General features: G+C 42.5%; 9 non-coding genes across 9 annotated transcripts; all 9 read left to right on the top strand.

Annotated features, from left to right (window-relative positions):
* Positions 1–3,946: 3,946 nt before the first annotated feature.
* On the top strand, positions 3,947–4,144 carry LOC141234077 (U2 spliceosomal RNA). Its single transcript, XR_012300093.1, has one exon. It is a non-coding gene; the product is annotated as a U2 spliceosomal RNA (small nuclear RNA).
* Positions 4,145–5,259: 1,115 nt separating this feature from the next.
* LOC141233816 (U2 spliceosomal RNA) lies at positions 5,260–5,450 on the top strand. Its single transcript, XR_012299845.1, has one exon. It is a non-coding gene; the product is annotated as a U2 spliceosomal RNA (small nuclear RNA).
* Positions 5,451–6,565: 1,115 nt separating this feature from the next.
* LOC141233815 (U2 spliceosomal RNA) lies at positions 6,566–6,756 on the top strand. The gene has a single exon (XR_012299844.1). It is a non-coding gene; the product is annotated as a U2 spliceosomal RNA (small nuclear RNA).
* Positions 6,757–7,871: 1,115 nt separating this feature from the next.
* On the top strand, positions 7,872–8,062 carry LOC141233814 (U2 spliceosomal RNA). Its single transcript, XR_012299843.1, has one exon. It is a non-coding gene; the product is annotated as a U2 spliceosomal RNA (small nuclear RNA).
* Positions 8,063–9,174: 1,112 nt separating this feature from the next.
* LOC141233813 (U2 spliceosomal RNA) lies at positions 9,175–9,365 on the top strand. The gene has a single exon (XR_012299842.1). It is a non-coding gene; the product is annotated as a U2 spliceosomal RNA (small nuclear RNA).
* A 1,115-nt stretch (positions 9,366–10,480) lies between these two features.
* On the top strand, positions 10,481–10,671 carry LOC141233812 (U2 spliceosomal RNA). Its single transcript, XR_012299841.1, has one exon. It is a non-coding gene; the product is annotated as a U2 spliceosomal RNA (small nuclear RNA).
* Positions 10,672–11,786: 1,115 nt separating this feature from the next.
* Positions 11,787–11,977, top strand: LOC141234035 (U2 spliceosomal RNA). The gene has a single exon (XR_012300057.1). It is a non-coding gene; the product is annotated as a U2 spliceosomal RNA (small nuclear RNA).
* A 1,118-nt stretch (positions 11,978–13,095) lies between these two features.
* Positions 13,096–13,286, top strand: LOC141233811 (U2 spliceosomal RNA). The gene has a single exon (XR_012299840.1). It is a non-coding gene; the product is annotated as a U2 spliceosomal RNA (small nuclear RNA).
* Positions 13,287–14,401: 1,115 nt separating this feature from the next.
* On the top strand, positions 14,402–14,592 carry LOC141233810 (U2 spliceosomal RNA). The gene has a single exon (XR_012299839.1). It is a non-coding gene; the product is annotated as a U2 spliceosomal RNA (small nuclear RNA).
* Positions 14,593–15,105: the final 513 nt, after the last annotated feature.

The following is a 15,105-nucleotide window of genomic DNA, read 5'->3' as shown; positions in this document are numbered from 1 at the left end:
AGAATGGTTCCGTGGAGGTGGCTAATAGGGAGGAGATGGATACATCCCCTCACGGGGGTGTAGACTCTGGAATCCCGAGGTCCCGGGGCTCTGCTGCCCCAGGTGGGGCCCCGAACCTGGCTGCCTCCGGGGACTCTGAGGCTCCGCCATGTGCGCAGCCTGCCCCTGTGTTACGACCTTCTGCGGGTCAGCAGGGGAGTGCGGAGCCTCTCGGAGACCCACCTGACGAGGACCTAAATGGTCAGCCTATGGAGACCCAGTGTAACCTTTCTCTCAATATCCTTCCGAGCTACACCCCAGTAGCGTCGGGTCTTAATTTAAGTGAATGTTCCTTCTCCGATGATGAAGACTCCTTGATAACGGTGGATTCAGAAGAGGGCGTTGGTGAAAGTCCAAGTGGTCTGATCCGTCCATCGGATAGGTAAAGTCCAGTTTTTGTTTCTTCCTAACCATTTGTTATGATGGCTGACATTAGTGGTGTTTCCCTCAATGTGAGAGGCATAGGATCCAAGACCAGAAGAGCTACTGTTTTACATTTTTTAACCTGTTTTACAGCTTCTGTTTTCTTTTTACAAGAATGTCATATCCCTCATAAGATTTCTTACAAAAAATATAAGGAAGAGTGGAAACATGGTCCATCGGTCTGGTCTGGATCAAATGCAACCGGATCAGCCGGGGTAGCTATACTTTTTAAGGGAAATGTGTCTATTGATTTTATCCAAGATATTTTACCGGGTCGTATTCTTTTAGTTAAGGCTTTTATTGATGGGACAAGATGGCAGTTTTTAAATTTTTATGGGTCACCTGATAAAAATGAAAGGGCTGATATGCTGGAAATTTTACCTTTATTTATTAACATTTCTGAACCTTTTATCCTGGCAGGTGATTTTAATTGTATTTTAAAAGGCGAAAGCCGACGCTCCGGTTCCGTGAGTAGAAATTATGACAAAACGTCTGGAATGTTAAGCAATATTATAAATGATTGTAAATTAACTGATGTGTATAAAGAATGTAACAAGGATAGCCCTATAGACGCTGGTTTCACCTGGAGCAATTCTACATGTAGCTCCAGGATAGATTTTGTTTTAGGTTCAGAAAAAATACTGCCAGTGAAATGTGAAGTTTTAACTAATATTCTCTCAGATCACAAGGTTTTATCTTTTAGAGTGAGGATTAATGGAAAGAAGAAATGTGGTAAGAAATCTTGGAAATTGAATGTGTCCCTTTTAAAAGATCCACAAATTTTATCGGATTTTATTGAGTTTTATGTAAACTGTAGAAAAAGGAAAAACCCCAATATTTCTTTTAGCTCCTGGTGGGATAGAATGAAAATAAGCATTAAAGATTTCTTTATAAAGAAAAGCATACAAAAAGCTAAAGAAAAGTTTGAGATCTATAATTTTCTTAATATCAGGTTACAGACATTGTACAAATTCAAAGACAATGGTCTAGATGTAGGTAATGATATATTGAGTCTTAAAGGAGAAATTTCAAAGTGGTTGGAACAAAAAGGAAAAGAACTGATTTTTCGTTCAAAGGTAAAACACGTAGAAGAGGATGAGACTTGTTCCAGGTATTTTTTTAAGAAAAACAAACAGGTGAAAACAATAATTGATAACATAGATGGAGATAATAATATCAACGTTATATTGGATAAGGTAAATGTCTATTTTAATGATCTTTTTAATGTAAAAACTGTAGACCATGATTTAATACACACTTTCCTGGGGGAGATCAAGTCCACCCTAGATGCTGATGCCCAAAGTTTTTTATCCCAACCTCTATGTGAGGAAGAGATTTTAGAAACCATGAAGAGTTTTAAAAATGGTAAAGTGCCGGGCCCTGATGGTATCCCCATAGAGTTTTATATAAGTTTTTATGATATTTTAAAAGATGATTTGTTTAATTTGTTTTCCGAAGTTTTTAATAATAAGGTTTTACTCAACTCATGGAAGAAAGGTGAGGTATCACTACTATACAAAAAAGGTGACAAAACGGATCTTAAAAACTGGAGGCCGATAACTCTTTTAAATAGTGATTACAAAATTATGGCTAAGATCTGTGCAAATCGGTTGAAAAAAGTGATACATAAAGTAATTCATGCAAATCAGGTATGCGGGGTACCTGGGCGTAGTATCTGGGACAATTTAAACCTGGTGAAAGATTGTATTGAAGATGTAAAAACCAGAAAGACAAAGATGTCAATCCTAGCGGTGGATTTTGAGAAAGCTTTTGACCGCGTGTCTCATTTTTATCTTTTTAAAGTTTTAGAAAAAATGGGCATTCCGGGTGGGTTTTTATTGTCTCTTAAAGCTTTTTATAATGATTGTACGAGTAAGATTTTAGTTAATGGTTTTAAAACAAAAGAGGTAGTTTTAAAATCAGGGGTGAAGCAGGGTTGCCCTTTGTCCCCCCTGCTTTTTATATGTGCTATAGAACCCCTTTTATGTACAATACGCCGGGATAAGCAAATATGTGGAGTACCCTTACCCGGAGGGAACGGTCTACAAGTTAAAGTTGTAAGCTATATGGATGATGTAGCAGTGTTTGGATGTGATGTACCTTCAATACAAAAAACGATAAGCCAAATTCAGTCTTTTTGTACAGTTTCCGGTTTTAAAATTAATCTTACTAAATGTAATATTTTAAATGTCGGGGGGATGAGTTTACATGATGTACCAATTGCAGTTACAGATTCCATTACTATTTTAGGTGTTTCTTTTAATGAATCTAATAATGGTTTTAATAGCTGGGATGCGGCAGCACAGAAAATTAATCAGAAAATCTGCATGTGGAATATGAGAAAGCTGTCAATGGAAGGTAAAGTTCTGATTGTAAAAATGGTGATATTACCTATCCTGTTATATCTTAGTTTGGTGTTCCCCCCTCCTACAAATTTGTTGAAACGAATTACAAAAGTATGTTTTACCTTTTTTTGGGGCTCAAAAATGGAGAAACTCAAAAGAGAAATTGTGACAAAGCCAAAGGTTAAAGGTGGGAAAGATTTCCCTGTTTTAGATAAGTTTCTTTTAATACATTTTTTCTGTTTCTGTTTTAAAACCCTTTTTAAAGATAATTACCTTTCCTATTTTATGCGTTTTAACACTGGTTTTCTCATGAGAAGGTTTGGTTGGTTTGAAACGGTTTTATCCTTTCCTTATGCTTTTAACCTACCTGCACATTATGAGATTTTAAAGAAAATTATTCTTGATTTTAATTTGAATAAGAAACAGACAGGGGATCTATGTAACAGCAAGACACTACTCAAACAAATTAGTACTGATGTGACGTTGTGTGATATTGAACGTTATGATGATGACAAAACTGTACACATATGGAAAATGATTAACGCCCCTTATCTTTTTAATGTACAGAAAGACATGTCTTGGAGCTGCGCTCACCACTGTCTTCCTTGCCGGGCATTCCAGTACAGAAGAGGTTTTGTGAGGTCTGCCATCTGCCCAAGAGAAGGTTGTCAAGAAGAAGAGACAGTGAAGCATCTTTTATGGACGTGTGCTTTTGCTAAAGAGTTCTGGAGAAGATTAATCCCCCTGCTGGAGAAAATGGTGGACCTCAAGGACTTTAATTTTGCATCAGTGTTATATGGTCTTCTGGAATGCCCAACAATGGACCAAAAAATAATGGCGTGGAAGACAGTGAATTGTGCCAAGATAGCGCTCTGGAATGCTAGAAATATTGCTGTTTTTAAACATGAAATGTTACCAGTAGATGATGTTTTAGCCTTTTGTAAAAGTGAAATGTACATATACTATTTATTGGACAGGAAAAAGAATGTAACATTGGCAGGCAAATGGCTTTTTAACCTATGGAATATTTGAAGTCTTGTAAAATTTGCTGTGATGGAATTTTTATTTTTCTTTGAAGTCCCGAAAGTGTAATGTGGATGTAATGGTTTTATTTCTGTAATTTGTTAAATTTTAAATAAACGGTTTTTATCCCCATGTGGGGGATAGCCAAATTAAAAAAAAAATCTGTTCTTATCAGTTTAATATCTGATACGTCCCCTATCTGGGGACCATATATTAAATGGATTTTTAGAACAGGGAGATGGAAAAAGAGCTTGCTCTGTCCACTCCACGCATTGACCTGGTATTGCAGTATCTCCAGGACCGGTGCACCCCTTCTTTAATGCAGTTTCTAAAATCAGAAAGAATTGAATTCAATGTTTTTTGTTCATTTTGCTTGTTTGTCGGATTTTGGGATGGACTCTTTGGCTCTGCTTTTCTTCTCCTCATTGGATTTTTCATGTTCAAAGTTGCAGAAGCCAGATTACAAGCTCATTTTGGTTCAACTTCAGCAACTGTGCATTGCATTGCCATGTAATGTGATGCAATGCTATCTTTCTAGCTCTCCCTTTTTACTTCCTTTTGGATAAACAGACATATTAGGCAAGCATTTTGGAGCTTTCACCTAAATAACTACAGGTGGTGAGATAAGCTGCACAATATAATTGACCTTTCAGTATATTGTTGCACACACACCATCTATTTAGCAAATGCCCTTGTTATCAACAGCAGCCTTTTAAACTCACCTGAGCTAACAGGTATGTGCGCTGGTTACTCTGCTGCGCTTAAAATTTCTTTTTTGGTTTGCTACAATGCCTTTTCTGAAACGTTGTCTCCTTCTGCTGGAACACTGACTTCTTTCATTTAATGCCTGCAGACTATAAAAGAGAACCCAACCCAAAAAGTTTGGTTGATTAGTCTGTGGCATTCTGTTAAACTGTTGCTTATGGCGGTCTCTGTGAGCTTCTCAGCGACATTCAGCCAGCCAGGTATCCTGCCTGCAGTAGATGGAATGTGGCAATGGAACGCTGGCTGCGCGTGTCATAATAGGCTCTGAGCCTTTATATACCTGTGCACAGCAGCAGCCACCTTCAGTCTGCTGCTGGACAGCCAGCAGCAGCAGCAGCAGGAGAGGTATGTAATCAGGAGCCCTCCTGCTAAGGGTAGACAGCTGCTCGTTCCACCCCACCCCCCGCCTTAATTGGTTCTCCTCCCTTCCAACGGTGTTGAGGCGGGTGGGAACAGCAGGGGGTGAAGGTGCTGTGTTTAAAGAGGTGGAGTTATGCAGATCTAAAACGCGTGGATTGCAGCAGCAGCAAGCCGAAAAGTGCAGTCATGTAAGGGATCTAGAGGTTGACAACATGTCTTCTTAACGGGAGTCCAGGAGCTCATCTCCACAAATGGACTTTTTAGGATCCTTGGGTGGCTCCGTAGTTTGAAACCAATTCTGGTTATCGCTTCTCGGCCTTTTGGCTAAGATCAAGTGTAGTATCTGTTCTTATCAGTTTAATATCTGATACGTCCCCTATCTGGGGACCATATATTAAATGGATTTTTAGAACAGGGAGATGGAAAAAGAGCTTGCTCTGTCCACTCCACGCATTGACCTGGTATTGCAGTATCTCCAGGACCGGTGCACCCCTTCTTTAATGCAGTTTCTAAAATCAGAAAGAATTGAATTCAATGTTTTTTGTTCATTTTGCTTGTTTGTCGGATTTTGGGATGGACTCTTTGGCTCTGCTTTTCTTCTCCTCATTGGATTTTTCATGTTCAAAGTTGCAGAAGCCAGATTACAAGCTCATTTTGGTTCAACTTCAGCAACTGTGCATTGCATTGCCATGTAATGTGATGCAATGCTATCTTTCTAGCTCTCCCTTTTTACTTCCTTTTGGATAAACAGACATATTAGGCAAGCATTTTGGAGCTTTCACCTAAATAACTACAGGTGGTGAGATAAGCTGCACAATATAATTGACCTTTCAGTATATTGTTGCACACACACCATCTATTTAGCAAATGCCCTTGTTATCAACAGCAGCCTTTTAAACTCACCTGAGCTAACAGGTATGTGCGCTGGTTACTCTGCTGCGCTTAAAATTTCTTTTTTGGTTTGCTACAATGCCTTTTCTGAAACGTTGTCTCCTTCTGCTGGAACACTGACTTCTTTCATTTAATGCCTGCAGACTATAAAAGAGAACCCAACCCAAAAAGTTTGGTTGATTAGTCTGTGGCATTCTGTTAAACTGTTGCTTATGGCGGTCTCTGTGAGCTTCTCAGCGACATTCAGCCAGCCAGGTATCCTGCCTGCAGTAGATGGAATGTGGCAATGGAACGCTGGCTGCGCGTGTCATAATAGGCTCTGAGCCTTTATATACCTGTGCACAGCAGCAGCCACCTTCAGTCTGCTGCTGGACAGCCAGCAGCAGCAGCAGCAGGAGAGGTATGTAATCAGGAGCCCTCCTGCTAAGGGTAGACAGCTGCTCGTTCCACCCCACCCCCCGCCTTAATTGGTTCTCCTCCCTTCCAACGGTGTTGAGGCGGGTGGGAACAGCAGGGGGTGAAGGTGCTGTGTTTAAAGAGGTGGAGTTATGCAGATCTAAAACGCGTGGATTGCAGCAGCAGCAAGCCGAAAAGTGCAGTCATGTAAGGGATCTAGAGGTTGACAACATGTCTTCTTAACGGGAGTCCAGGAGCTCATCTCCACAAATGGACTTTTTAGGATCCTTGGGTGGCTCCGTAGTTTGAAACCAATTCTGGTTATCGCTTCTCGGCCTTTTGGCTAAGATCAAGTGTAGTATCTGTTCTTATCAGTTTAATATCTGATACGTCCCCTATCTGGGGACCATATATTAAATGGATTTTTAGAACAGGGAGATGGAAAAAGAGCTTGCTCTGTCCACTCCACGCATTGACCTGGTATTGCAGTATCTCCAGGACCGGTGCACCCCTTCTTTAATGCAGTTTCTAAAATCAGAAAGAATTGAATTCAATGTTTTTTGTTCATTTTGCTTGTTTGTCGGATTTTGGGATGGACTCTTTGGCTCTGCTTTTCTTCTCCTCATTGGATTTTTCATGTTCAAAGTTGCAGAAGCCAGATTACAAGCTCATTTTGGTTCAACTTCAGCAACTGTGCATTGCATTGCCATGTAATGTGATGCAATGCTATCTTTCTAGCTCTCCCTTTTTACTTCCTTTTGGATAAACAGACATATTAGGCAAGCATTTTGGAGCTTTCACCTAAATAACTACAGGTGGTGAGATAAGCTGCACAATATAATTGACCTTTCAGTATATTGTTGCACACACACCATCTATTTAGCAAATGCCCTTGTTATCAACAGCAGCCTTTTAAACTCACCTGAGCTAACAGGTATGTGCGCTGGTTACTCTGCTGCGCTTAAAATTTCTTTTTTGGTTTGCTACAATGCCTTTTCTGAAACGTTGTCTCCTTCTGCTGGAACACTGACTTCTTTCATTTAATGCCTGCAGACTATAAAAGAGAACCCAACCCAAAAAGTTTGGTTGATTAGTCTGTGGCATTCTGTTAAACTGTTGCTTATGGCGGTCTCTGTGAGCTTCTCAGCGACATTCAGCCAGCCAGGTATCCTGCCTGCAGTAGATGGAATGTGGCAATGGAACGCTGGCTGCGCGTGTCATAATAGGCTCTGAGCCTTTATATACCTGTGCACAGCAGCAGCCACCTTCAGTCTGCTGCTGGACAGCCAGCAGCAGCAGCAGCAGGAGAGGTATGTAATCAGGAGCCCTCCTGCTAAGGGTAGACAGCTGCTCGTTCCACCCCACCCCCCGCCTTAATTGGTTCTCCTCCCTTCCAACGGTGTTGAGGCGGGTGGGAACAGCAGGGGGTGAAGGTGCTGTGTTTAAAGAGGTGGAGTTATGCAGATCTAAAACGCGTGGATTGCAGCAGCAGCAAGCCGAAAAGTGCAGGCATGTAAGGGATCTAGAGGTTGACAACATGTCTTCTTAACGGGAGTCCAGGAGCTCATCTCCACAAATGGACTTTTTAGGATCCTTGGGTGGCTCCGTAGTTTGAAACCAATTCTGGTTATCGCTTCTCGGCCTTTTGGCTAAGATCAAGTGTAGTATCTGTTCTTATCAGTTTAATATCTGATACGTCCCCTATCTGGGGACCATATATTAAATGGATTTTTAGAACAGGGAGATGGAAAAAGAGCTTGCTCTGTCCACTCCACGCATTGACCTGGTATTGCAGTATCTCCAGGACCGGTGCACCCCTTCTTTAATGCAGTTTCTAAAATCAGAAAGAATTGAATTCAATGTTTTTTGTTCATTTTGCTTGTTTGTCGGATTTTGGGATGGACTCTTTGGCTCTGCTTTTCTTCTCCTCATTGGATTTTTCATGTTCAAAGTTGCAGAAGCCAGATTACAAGCTCATTTTGGTTCAACTTCAGCAACTGTGCATTGCATTGCCATGTAATGTGATGCAATGCTATCTTTCTAGCTCTCCCTTTTTACTTCCTTTTGGATAAACAGACATATTAGGCAAGCATTTTGGAGCTTTCACCTAAATAACTACAGGTGGTGAGATAAGCTGCACAATATAATTGACCTTTCAGTATATTGTTGCACACACACCATCTATTTAGCAAATGCCCTTGTTATCAACAGCAGCCTTTTAAACTCACCTGAGCTAACAGGTATGTGCGCTGGTTACTCTGCTGCGCTTAAAATTTCTTTTTTGGTTTGCTACAATGCCTTTTCTGAAACGTTGTCTCCTTCTGCTGGAACACTGACTTCTTTCATTTAATGCCTGCAGACTATAAAAGAGAACCCAACCCAAAAAGTTTGGTTGATTAGTCTGTGGCATTCTGTTAAACTGTTGCTTATGGCGGTCTCTGTGAGCTTCTCAGCGACATTCAGCCAGCCAGGTATCCTGCCTGCAGTAGATGGAATGTGGCAATGGAACGCTGGCTGCGCGTGTCATAATAGGCTCTGAGCCTTTATATACCTGTGCACAGCAGCAGCCACCTTCAGTCTGCTGCTGGACAGCCAGCAGCAGCAGCAGGAGAGGTATGTAATCAGGAGCCCTCCTGCTAAGGGTAGACAGCTGCTCGTTCCACCCCACCCCCCGCCTTAATTGGTTCTCCTCCCTTCCAACGGTGTTGAGGCGGGTGGGAACAGCAGGGGGTGAAGGTGCTGTGTTTAAAGAGGTGGAGTTATGCAGATCTAAAACGCGTGGATTGCAGCAGCAGCAAGCCGAAAAGTGCAGGCATGTAAGGGATCTAGAGGTTGACAACATGTCTTCTTAACGGGAGTCCAGGAGCTCATCTCCACAAATGGACTTTTTAGGATCCTTGGGTGGCTCCGTAGTTTGAAACCAATTCTGGTTATCGCTTCTCGGCCTTTTGGCTAAGATCAAGTGTAGTATCTGTTCTTATCAGTTTAATATCTGATACGTCCCCTATCTGGGGACCATATATTAAATGGATTTTTAGAACAGGGAGATGGAAAAAGAGCTTGCTCTGTCCACTCCACGCATTGACCTGGTATTGCAGTATCTCCAGGACCGGTGCACCCCTTCTTTAATGCAGTTTCTAAAATCAGAAAGAATTGAATCCAATGTTTTTTGTTCATTTTGCTTGTTTGTCGGATTTTGGGATGGACTCTTTGGCTCTGCTTTTCTTCTCCTCATTGGATTTTTCATGTTCAAAGTTGCAGAAGCCAGATTACAAGCTCATTTTGGTTCAACTTCAGCAACTGTGCATTGCATTGCCATGTAATGTGATGCAATGCTATCTTTCTAGCTCTCCCTTTTTACTTCCTTTTGGATAAACAGACATATTAGGCAAGCATTTTGGAGCTTTCACCTAAATAACTACAGGTGGTGAGATAAGCTGCACAATATAATTGACCTTTCAGTATATTGTTGCACACACACCATCTATTTAGCAAATGCCCTTGTTATCAACAGCAGCCTTTTAAACTCACCTGAGCTAACAGGTATGTGCGCTGGTTACTCTGCTGCGCTTAAAATTTCTTTTTTGGTTTGCTACAATGCCTTTTCTGAAACGTTGTCTCCTTCTGCTGGAACACTGACTTCTTTCATTTAATGCCTGCAGACTATAAAAGAGAACCCAACCCAAAAAGTTTGGTTGATTAGTCTGTGGCATTCTGTTAAACTGTTGCTTATGGCGGTCTCTGTGAGCTTCTCAGCGACATTCAGCCAGCCAGGTATCCTGCCTGCAGTAGATGGAATGTGGCAATGGAACGCTGGCTGCGCGTGTCATAATAGGCTCTGAGCCTTTATATACCTGTGCACAGCAGCAGCCACCTTCAGTCTGCTGCTGGACAGCCAGCAGCAGCAGCAGCAGGAGAAGTATGTAATCAGGAGCCCTCCTGCTAAGGGTAGACAGCTGCTCGTTCCACCCCACCCCCCGCCTTAATTGGTTCTCCTCCCTTCCAACGGTGTTGAGGCGGGTGGGAACAGCAGGGGGTGAAGGTGCTGTGTTTAAAGAGGTGGAGTTATGCAGATCTAAAACGCGTGGATTGCAGCAGCAGCAAGCCGAAAAGTGCAGGCATGTAAGGGATCTAGAGGTTGACAACATGTCTTCTTAACGGGAGTCCAGGAGCTCATCTCCACAAATGGACTTTTTAGGATCCTTGGGTGGCTCCGTAGTTTGAAACCAATTCTGGTTATCGCTTCTCGGCCTTTTGGCTAAGATCAAGTGTAGTATCTGTTCTTATCAGTTTAATATCTGATACGTCCCCTATCTGGGGACCATATATTAAATGGATTTTTAGAACAGGGAGATGGAAAAAGAGCTTGCTCTGTCCACTCCACGCATTGACCTGGTATTGCAGTATCTCCAGGACCGGTGCACCCCTTCTTTAATGCAGTTTCTAAAATCAGAAAGAATTGAATTCAATGTTTTTTGTTCATTTTGCTTGTTTGTCGGATTTTGGGATGGACTCTTTGGCTCTGCTTTTCTTCTCCTCATTGGATTTTTCATGTTCAAAGTTGCAGAAGCCAGATTACAAGCTCATTTTGGTTCAACTTCAGCAACTGTGCATTGCATTGCCATGTAATGTGATGCAATGCTATCTTTCTAGCTCTCCCTTTTTACTTCCTTTTGGATAAACAGACATATTAGGCAAGCATTTTGGAGCTTTCACCTAAATAACTACAGGTGGTGAGATAAGCTGCACAATATAATTGACCTTTCAGTATATTGTTGCACACACACCATCTATTTAGCAAATGCCCTTGTTATCAACAGCAGCCTTTTAAACTCACCTGAGCTAACAGGTATGTGCGCTGGTTACTCTGCTGCGCTTAAAATTTCTCTTTTGGTTTGCTACAATGCCTTTTCTGAAACGTTGTCTCCTTCTGCTGGAACACTGACTTCTTTCATTTAATGCCTGCAGACTATAAAAGAGAACCCAACCCAAAAAGTTTGGTTGATTAGTCTGTGGCATTCTGTTAAACTGTTGCTTATGGCGGTCTCTGTGAGCTTCTCAGCGACATTCAGCCAGCCAGGTATCCTGCCTGCAGTAGATGGAATGTGGCAATGGAACGCTGGCTGCGCGTGTCATAATAGGCTCTGAGCCTTTATATACCTGTGCACAGCAGCAGCCACCTTCAGTCTGCTGCTGGACAGCCAGCAGCAGCAGCAGCAGGAGAGGTATGTAATCAGGAGCCCTCCTGCTAAGGGTAGACAGCTGCTCGTTCCACCCCACCCCCCGCCTTAATTGGTTCTCCTCCCTTCCAACGGTGTTGAGGCGGGTGGGAACAGCAGGGGGTGAAGGTGCTGTGTTTAAAGAGGTGGAGTTATGCAGATCTAAAACGCGTGGATTGCAGCAGCAGCAAGCCGAAAAGTGCAGGCATGTAAGGGATCTAGAGGTTGACAACATGTCTTCTTAACCGGAGTCCAGGAGCTCATCTCCACAAATGGACTTTTTAGGATCCTTGGGTGGCTCCGTAGTTTGAAACCAATTCTGGTTATCGCTTCTCGGCCTTTTGGCTAAGATCAAGTGTAGTATCTGTTCTTATCAGTTTAATATCTGATACGTCCCCTATCTGGGGACCATATATTAAATGGATTTTTAGAACAGGGAGATGGAAAAAGAGCTTGCTCTGTCCACTCCACGCATTGACCTGATATTGCAGTATCTCCAGGACCGGTGCACCCCTTCTTTAATGCAGTTTCTAAAATCAGAAAGAATTGAATTCAATGTTTTTTGTTCATTTTGCTTGTTTGTCGGATTTTGGGATGGACTCTTTGGCTCTGCTTTTCTTCTCCTCATTGGATTTTTCATGTTCAAAGTTGCAGAAGCCAGATTACAAGCTCATTTTGGTTCAACTTCAGCAACTGTGCATTGCATTGCCATGTAATGTGATGCAATGCTATCTTTCTAGCTCTCCCTTTTTACTTCCTTTTGGATAAACAGACATATTAGGCAAGCATTTTGGAGCTTTCACCTAAATAACTACAGGTGGTGAGATAAGCTGCACAATATAATTGACCTTTCAGTATATTGTTGCACACACACCATCTATTTAGCAAATGCCCTTGTTATCAACAGCAGCCTTTTAAACTCACCTGAGCTAACAGGTATGTGCGCTGGTTACTCTGCTGCGCTTAAAATTTCTTTTTTGGTTTGCTACAATGCCTTTTCTGAAACGTTGTCTCCTTCTGCTGGAACACTGACTTCTTTCATTTAATGCCTGCAGACTATAAAAGAGAACCCAACCCAAAAAGTTTGGTTGATTAGTCTGTGGCATTCTGTTAAACTGTTGCTTATGGCGGTCTCTGTGAGCTTCTCAGCGACATTCAGCCAGCCAGGTATCCTGCCTGCAGTAGATGGAATGTGGCAATGGAACGCTGGCTGCGCGTGTCATAATAGGCTCTGAGCCTTTATATACCTGTGCACAGCAGCAGCCACCTTCAGTCTGCTGCTGGACAGCCAGCAGCAGCAGCAGCAGCAGGAGAGGTATGTAATCAGGAGCCCTCCTGCTAAGGGTAGACAGCTGCTCGTTCCACCCCACCCCCCGCCTTAATTGGTTCTCCTCCCTTCCAACGGTGTTGAGGCGGGTGGGAACAGCAGGGGGTGAAGGTGCTGTGTTTAAAGAGGTGGAGTTATGCAGATCTAAAACGCGTGGATTGCAGCAGCAGCAAGCCGAAAAGTGCAGGCATGTAAGGGATCTAGAGGTTGACAACATGTCTTCTTAACGGGAGTCCAGGAGCTCATCTCCACAAATGGACTTTTTAGGATCCTTGGGTGGCTCCGTAGTTTGAAACCAATTCTGGTTATCGCTTCTCGGCCTTTTGGCTAAGATCAAGTGTAGTATCTGTTCTTATCAGTTTAATATCTGATACGTCCCCTATCTGGGGACCATATATTAAATGGATTTTTAGAACAGGGAGATGGAAAAAGAGCTTGCTCTGTCCACTCCACGCATTGACCTGGTATTGCAGTATCTCCAGGACCGGTGCACCCCTTCTTTAATGCAGTTTCTAAAATCAGAAAGAATTGAATTCAATGTTTTTTGTTCATTTTGCTTGTTTGTCGGATTTTGGGATGGACTCTTTGGCTCTGCTTTTCTTCTCCTCATTGGATTTTTCATGTTCAAAGTTGCAGAAGCCAGATTACAAGCTCATTTTGGTTCAACTTCAGCAACTGTGCATTGCATTGCCATGTAATGTGATGCAATGCTATCTTTCTAGCTCTCCCTTTTTACTTCCTTTTGGATAAACAGACATATTAGGCAAGCATTTTGGAGCTTTCACCTAAATAACTACAGGTGGTGAGATAAGCTGCACAATATAATTGACCTTTCAGTATATTGTTGCACACACACCATCTATTTAGCAAATGCCCTTGTTATCAACAGCAGCCTTTTAAACTCACCTGAGCTAACAGGTATGTGCGCTGGTTACTCTGCTGCGCTTAAAATTTCTTTTTTGGTTTGCTACAATGCCTTTTCTGAAACGTTGTCTCCTTCTGCTGGAACACTGACTTCTTTCATTTAATGCCTGCAGACTATAAAAGAGAACCCAACCCAAAAAGTTTGGTTGATTAGTCTGTGGCATTCTGTTAAACTGTTGCTTATGGCGGTCTCTGTGAGCTTCTCAGCGACATTCAGCCAGCCAGGTATCCTGCCTGCAGTAGATGGAATGTGGCAATGGAACGCTGGCTGCGCGTGTCATAATAGGCTCTGAGCCTTTATATACCTGTGCACAGCAGCAGCCACCTTCAGTCTGCTGCTGGACAGCCAGCAGCAGCAGCAGCAGGAGAAGTATGTAATCAGGAGCCCTCCTGCTAAGGGTAGACAGCTGCTCGTTCCACCCCACCCCCCGCCTTAATTGGTTCTCCTCCCTTCCAACGGTGTTGAGGCGGGTGGGAACAGCAGGGGGTGAAGGTGCTGTGTTTAAAGAGGTGGAGTTATGCAGATCTAAAACGCGTGGATTGCAGCAGCAGCAAGCCGAAAAGTGCAGGCATGTAAGGGATCTAGAGGTTGACAACATGTCTTCTTAACGGGAGTCCAGGAGCTCATCTCCACAAATGGACTTTTCAGGATCCTTGGGTGGCTCCGTAGTTTGAAACCAATTCTGGTTATCGCTTCTCGGCCTTTTGGCTAAGATCAAGTGTAGTATCTGTTCTTATCAGTTTAATATCTGATACGTCCCCTATCTGGGGACCATATATTAAATGGATTTTTAGAACAGGGAGATGGAAAAAGAGCTTGCTCTGTCCACTCCACGCATTGACCTGGTATTGCAGTATCTCCAGGACCGGTGCACCCCTTCTTTAATGCAGTTTCTAAAATCAGAAAGAATTGAATTCAATGTTTTTTGTTCATTTTGCTTGTTTGTCGGATTTTGGGATGGACTCTTTGGCTTTGCTTTTCCTCTCCTCATTGGATTTTTCATGTTCAAAGTTGCAGAAGCCAGATTACAAGCTCATTTTGGTTCAACTTCAGCAACTGTGCATTGCATTGCCATGTAATGTGATGCAATGCTATCTTTCTAGCTCTCCCTTTTTACTTCCTTTTGGATAAACAGATATATTAGGCAAGCATTTTGGAGCTTTCACCTAAATAACTACAGGTGGTGAGATAAGCTGCACAATATAATTGACCTTTCAGTATATTGTTGCACACACACCATCTATTTAGCAAATGCCCTTGTTATCAACAGCAGCCTTTTAAACTCACCTGAGCTAACAGGTATGTGCGCTGGTTACTCTGCTGCGCTTAAAATTTCTTTTTTGGTTTGCTACAATGCCTTTTCTGAAACGTTGTCTCCTTCTGCTGGAACAC

This window comes from Phyllobates terribilis, unplaced genomic scaffold (assembly GCF_046119375.1).
Source record: "Phyllobates terribilis strain yellow unplaced genomic scaffold, ASM4611937v1 Scaffold_629__1_contigs__length_933511, whole genome shotgun sequence".
NCBI classification, from domain to species: Eukaryota; Metazoa; Chordata; class Amphibia; order Anura; family Dendrobatidae; genus Phyllobates; species Phyllobates terribilis.
This window is presented reverse-complemented; position numbering and strand designations above follow the sequence as displayed.